The sequence below is a fragment of the Xiphophorus maculatus genome, chromosome 5, assembly GCF_002775205.1.
Source record: "Xiphophorus maculatus strain JP 163 A chromosome 5, X_maculatus-5.0-male, whole genome shotgun sequence".
Classification (NCBI taxonomy): Eukaryota; Metazoa; Chordata; class Actinopteri; order Cyprinodontiformes; family Poeciliidae; genus Xiphophorus; species Xiphophorus maculatus.
Window position 1 is genome coordinate 5,157,258 of NC_036447.1, and position 6,500 is coordinate 5,163,757.

The window sequence follows — 6,500 nt, forward strand, 5'->3', positions numbered from 1 at the left end:
AATGAGTCCCGTATTCCACGCAGAATCTTTAAAAAATTCCTCTGGAATCAAAGTAAGATTACTATCAGGTCAACAATCTGGCTGGATAACAACACAGTTAGAGCAACAGGAGCAGGGATCAAGTTTAACACGAATCAGAGACGAGGTTTAAAGTCTAAACCACAGATTCCCCCCACATTTTAAAATATCCAATCATTGTAATTTTGTTTCACATCATTCACTGCGTAAAACATTTATGCACTAAATGATTGGCACTATATATATATATATATATATATATATATATATATATATATATATATATATATATATATATATATATATATATATATATATATATATATATATATATATATATTGTGTGTGTATGTCAGTGAACACATTGGGCTGAAAAATGATCAGGAGTTTAAAGAGTAATTGCGGTGGGTTAACTTTCCTATCACCAAACTTAAATACATTTAGATGATTTAAAAACCCCTCAAATGTGACTTAATCATGCAGATTCATTGAACACTAAATTCCTTTCTGCTCAAAGGCTAGCAGATAAAATACACAAAAACAAAAATAAATGTGACAATAATGCTTATGACAAGGGTGTTTAATATTCTGAGTGAAACTGTAGGTTAAACCCAGAATATTTTCCTCTAAATACAGAGTACAATACAATGTCACAATGTTCAAGCACAACTGACCATTTATAGCTTTTACAAAAGAGCTTTAAAGCATTCATGTCAACTGACTGTCTCTAACTGTGGTTCTGTGGTGCAGATTTGAAAAATCTGAGATTGGGTATCATATTATTATTTATTTATTTGTTTGTTAAAACAAGAGTTTGCCTGTGGCATACGCATCTAATGGCATTGGGCCATTCTGGCACATAAAACTTTCAACATCATAAACAATAAAACAAATTCTCAGGAGCTCCAGATACAAAAATTATGATCATCCACTTAAAATAGTTACCAGATTCTTCCAACAGTAAAGGTCACATTGTCTAAGCCTGTGTTAAAGTTGTCCAGCTATTCCGTCATGTTTTATTAAATATTTTACTGCTGGGATGTTTCTGAAGGGTGTTAAGGAAAAATGATTATTTTTAGTCCTTAATATAGTTAATCTTACGACATGTGTAAAAGGTATATTCAACACTCTTATTTGGAACAGCTTTGTGTCGAGCATTTGGGATTGAGCAGATGAGCAGGCATTCAGACAAACAGGGGCCAAAATGCAGATCACTCAATGGGGCCTCCCTGCTGTGAGGCCAAACCACGCAGCCATAAAATTAGCATTTTCCTGCAGGGCAATAAATTGAGTTTGGGAGAGAGAGACTTTAGATTTCACAGGTATCTGAGATTTTATCTCAGGATTGTTCTGTACTCAGAATGACCGTGGGAGCCACGGGGGGGTCAGGGCCAGCGATCCGCTCTGTTGTTTTGCCAGATGGCCCTTTGATCTTTGCCGTAAATTAAGGGGAGTTCCAAGTTTCTCTGAGTGCTTAAGGGAGTTTCCAGTTGGTCAACAAGAGGAACGCCTTGAGTGCATAAATTAAATAGAAAAACACCTCCTTACTATAAGATTACGTGTCAGGAGAAAAAATACAGAGAGCGGCCACCATTTTGTCTTTTTGCATCGGCTCTCTCCAAAGACGCATCTTTGCTTTTTTGTTCGTCTTTGTTTTGTGTTTGTCTGTCTTCCCCTTGTCTGTCTTTGTTTGTATAAGGTAAACTATGTATATCTATGTTCCTCTGCAGCTTTGTTGATTGATTCATGCATTGCTTTGTATGGAATTAAACTCTGTGATCTGTGACGTCAACACGCTTTGTTGTTGTTTCACTTTAGCAGCACGCCGCCGCCTGCTGAGGATCCGGGAAATTAAGGAGGAAAGAGCCAAACGTTTTGTCCAAAGTTAACATTAAATTATTTTCCTTAATAAGGGTTAAGGCAATGGGGTTAAGGTTGACGTCTGATCTGTTTCCACGTGAACTTGTAGTGTTTCCTTGTTTTGTTGCTGGGTTATTTTTAAGGAAGTGAACTGAGGAGAATGTTTTTTATAAGGTTGAGTAGTTTTGATCTTACTGGCAGTTGACTCAGGAGATACATAAAACTACATTGACTGAGCAAGTGCAACCCAGTTATTCATATACGTTTGTCATTAAAACATTAGCAAGCCACTTTATGTCAAAAAGAGCAAAATTTGTATTTCAGATTGAACGTAGCATAGACTGTTGTTCAATAATATGCAGTAAATATATATTTAAAGACTGACCAAACAGTCAAAGATGGTGTTTTTATTTGTGTCCTTACCACAGCTTGGCATGAATCAAAGTAAGAATAAAGTTTAAGATATTGCTAATAAAGGTGGTTCTAAAAGTACAAATTTAATGAGTTCTGCACTTTATCATTATTTACTAAAGATTAAATGATAATCAAATAATTTCAGAATCTGATAAACATAAATGACAAGAAATTTATTTTCGTCATCACAATAAGCTGTGGTATAAATTAATCTAAAATATTAACACCTTCACTAAAAGAAGTAGTGGTTTCTATCAAAAAGGAAGAAACCTAACAAAACAACATTATATTTACTGCTGACACATTTTTACTGCAAAAAAGCAGTAAATATTAAATAAATATATATTGTAGATAAATATACAACAAGTTTTCTAAAAAGAGCTCCACATCGTACATGGCAGGATTATGTCAATAAGACAAAGGAGCATGAATTCACAAATTATACAAACCCAATTTCTGTCTCTAATCAGGGACTATTTAGGTATTTTATACTCATCCGACAAATGGAGGTTTGTATTTACAACATAATGTAACATCTGCCATTACTACCTCATCAAACAAATGAAAACAAAACGAGGAAAAGTTAAAGTGGGGGCATTATTATGTTTTCTAGGCATGTAGTGCCATTTTATGGCATAATCAAATAATTATGTTAAGTTAATTTGTTATGAAAGTAGTATATATATAAAATATGATTTAAAAGAAAACGTTCCCTCCAAGTTCCCTTGAAATTGGGCTTCAGTCTCTTTAAAAACTCCTGCTCTTTCTGAAACTCCACCTTCAGGAAGACATCAAAACATTTCTCTTCTATTAACCCTTTAAGATAGTTTTTACCAGCGTTGCTCTGAGAAGTAGTTAATATTTATGAGTCCAGCTGATGTGCTGTTCCACCAGGTATTTGCTAATTGATTCTGGCTAGTCTGAAGGAGCTCAGTGGGGGACTTGTGAGGGTTTCCTGCTCTGTGAGGCGGAAGCTAGGAAGCTCAGAGGAGGAGCTGCGTCTCGAAGGCGGAGCTTGGTCCACCCAGGCGTTTTGCGCAGCTAAATGGTTGCCATGGAGATTAAAGTAAACATTCATAAAGGAATCAATGCAAAACTCCAGGTAGGTTTTTGATGATGGAATGACATTATTACTTGATATAAAGCTCAAAAAAGTCAATTTTGCACAGTACTGTCTCTTTAAAGTGAAAAGAATAAAAATAAAACAAAGGTGGGGCTTTTTTCAAGAGCAAAATCTGATGACCAACTTTCTGTTGTCTTTCTCTACAAGCATTTTATTCTGCTTCTGTAAGAGCAGTTTGATTTTTACTACTGAGAAATTCACACAGTAAAACACACAGTGAATACGACACACGTGCAGTTCTGAGAGTTTGGCCGCGTTTTGTGACCTTCACAGAAATCCTTCTGGTAAACACTCCGATCATTTCTGCATGTAAGGTCATCCTCCTACTATGATTTGTGTCTTATCACATCTAAGATTCCCCAGCAGGACACCCCTCATAAAGCTGTCTGGGATTTGTGGTGGTTGCATCATGGAGATCGCTCTCTACAGGACGTGATTTACCACCGCCATTCCTCCGAGGTCGATGAATATTTGACTTGAGACATTATCCAGCAGTCATCGAAGGTTGTGGTAATGCCACACGGCTTGCTGATGCCAAGAAGGCCATCTTGAAAAAGTGGAGAGCTGCACAGTGCTACAAGCACATTGGAGAGCATGCTGGAGTATCAGGCTGTCATGGCAGGACTGTCACTGTTACTTATTTGCTTATTAAAACATTTAAAATATTTTAGATAATATGCACTAGCATGGCATACTGGAATTTAGCCATTAATTGTCCTGTAAAATCAGAAAACATATCTGATAAAATGCAGTAGAAAACTTTTCACACCATAATTAATTTATAATAGATCTGTCTGCTGTGGTAGAGAACCTAGAAATTACGCTCAAGAAAACTATAACTAATTCATCACATTTTTTAACTTAAGTACAAGCAAAAAGTAGCCGTGCAAGTAATTTCTTGCACGGCTACTTTTTGCTTGCTTGAGTACTGAGTAACTGATCAGAATATTTGATAGAATATTTTTAAAGGACGTAATGAGACAAACAAAAAATATAAACAAAATTCTGTTTTTCTTAAAACTAAAATGAAAATAATTAATGCAAATAAATAACAATTAAGACAGGCTAACCACTTTTAGAAATATTTTTAATATTTAGTAAACTAATACAGTAAGTAATGCGTATGTATGTTAGTATTCAGTGTTTCCTGCATCATTTTTACCTTCAGATCTCAGGAGACGGAAACTAACATCAGAGCATCAAAGCTGGTGTAAAAACAAGAGGTCTCACTCCAATATAATCTGTAGCTGAGTGTCTGTATCTGGTGCATTTTTGATATAAACATGTTTGCTCTTCATTCAGTGAAGTCACACATACAGGTCAAAGCATCTGGAAATTTTACTCAAATAAGAGTATTAGTACTTTGTAGTAATAATGCAAACGTAAAAGTTAAAATTAAGGAATAGTAAAGAAGCAAATTTTTTCACAAAAAATTACTCCATTAAATGTAGCTGAGTAAAAGTAACTAGTGATTAATCAGAACATAACTGAAATAAAAATAAATTATTGAGACTTCAGGATTTCCGATGTGTAAATCTCAAATTTTACAACATAATCAGACTCCCATGTATACACAGACTGTATAAGAGCTATTTGTATAAAAAAAACATTAGAAAGTTATAATACCTAGAACATTTTGATGACAACACATTTTGGATTTGGGTTTTCACTTTTCTCTGGATGGCTAGCTTATAACGTCAAGAGATGAAATTTAACGATATTTATTGAGTTCCCAGATAAGGCCAAAATTATTTAAATTCATGAAAAACCCTAAAATTAATTTATTCAACAAAAAATGGAGTCTGTCAAAAGACAGAAAAGTAAGTAAAAAGAACACGAACTATACTGCTCTCTATAATAAACGGAAAACAAATTACTGGCTGCGCCACTCCAGAAAATCAAAAGTTTTTTGGTAATATTAAGTACAGACAAAAAAATTAAAAAAATCACACACAAAAATACACATTGCACCTTCAGGAATAGAAATGATGACAAAGTTGAAGCAGGTCTGCAGAGCGGATCATGTCGTGACCCGGAGCCAGAGAAGGGCGATAGATCACACAGCGTGCTTCCCACGTCTGCCTATAATTAGCTGTGCTTCATGCACACATATTTTTTTTAAAATGGTCATATAATTGAGTCATCCTGGTGTCAAATAAAACCACATCTACATGCACAGCTAAACAAAATCAGCATCTGTACACTGTAAAACATTTGAAGGTGGTTTAACTTGAAAATGGAAGTCCCCCTGCTGCCTTCAAAATGGAATAAAGTTAACAAGAACATTTTTTGGTTTTAACTCAGAAGTTAAAGTTCATGAAGTTGATTTAACAACAAGAGACAAGTTGTCTAAACATTGTTTTTTAAATTAATTAATCTTGAATTGAGTTTTCACTGCTAGGTTTTCGATTTCTCCCCAGACTTACTGAAACAGTGCAGAAAAAGACCCTGAGTCCAAACTGACGACTCTGATGGCTCAAATTAGCATCCCTTCTTCAATTGTAAATGTGGCCGTTGACCGTCAGGCCAGAAGGTAGGAATGTGAATAGTCCATGTTGGGGGTGGGTATCTATGATACCTACAACTAGTCAGTTTAGTTTTGAAGCATACCTGAAGTGTTTTTGGAGAGATGTGACCTTTTGCAGCTGATTCATGATGTTGTGCTGCATTATCCAGGTCATTTTGCCAAATGTACATAGAGTTTGCAAAACATACAATCTGTTTCCAAAAATATGCAAAGGTTTTTCTAAAAGAAATTAGTAATGTTTCTCTTTGAAATAAAGCTAAGAAGGTATAAAATGACAGTTTAGAAATAAACTAACCAAATTAATTGTGTTGATCCACCTCAAAAATATCATGCAAAAAGTGTAAGCAAAAGAAATCTGGGAGACTTTGCACATGCAAATTTGCATGCAGCCTTTTGTGCTGTGGAGGATAAATAGGTGACTGCTTCACCTATTTAGTTCACAAGAACTAATGGCATTTATTTCAGTCATAATCTTGCAGGGGGTGACCAAGGTTCCATCACTATGTGACAGCTGGTCAGCAAACCTGGCAAACATGATTGACATGGCAGCACTGAATG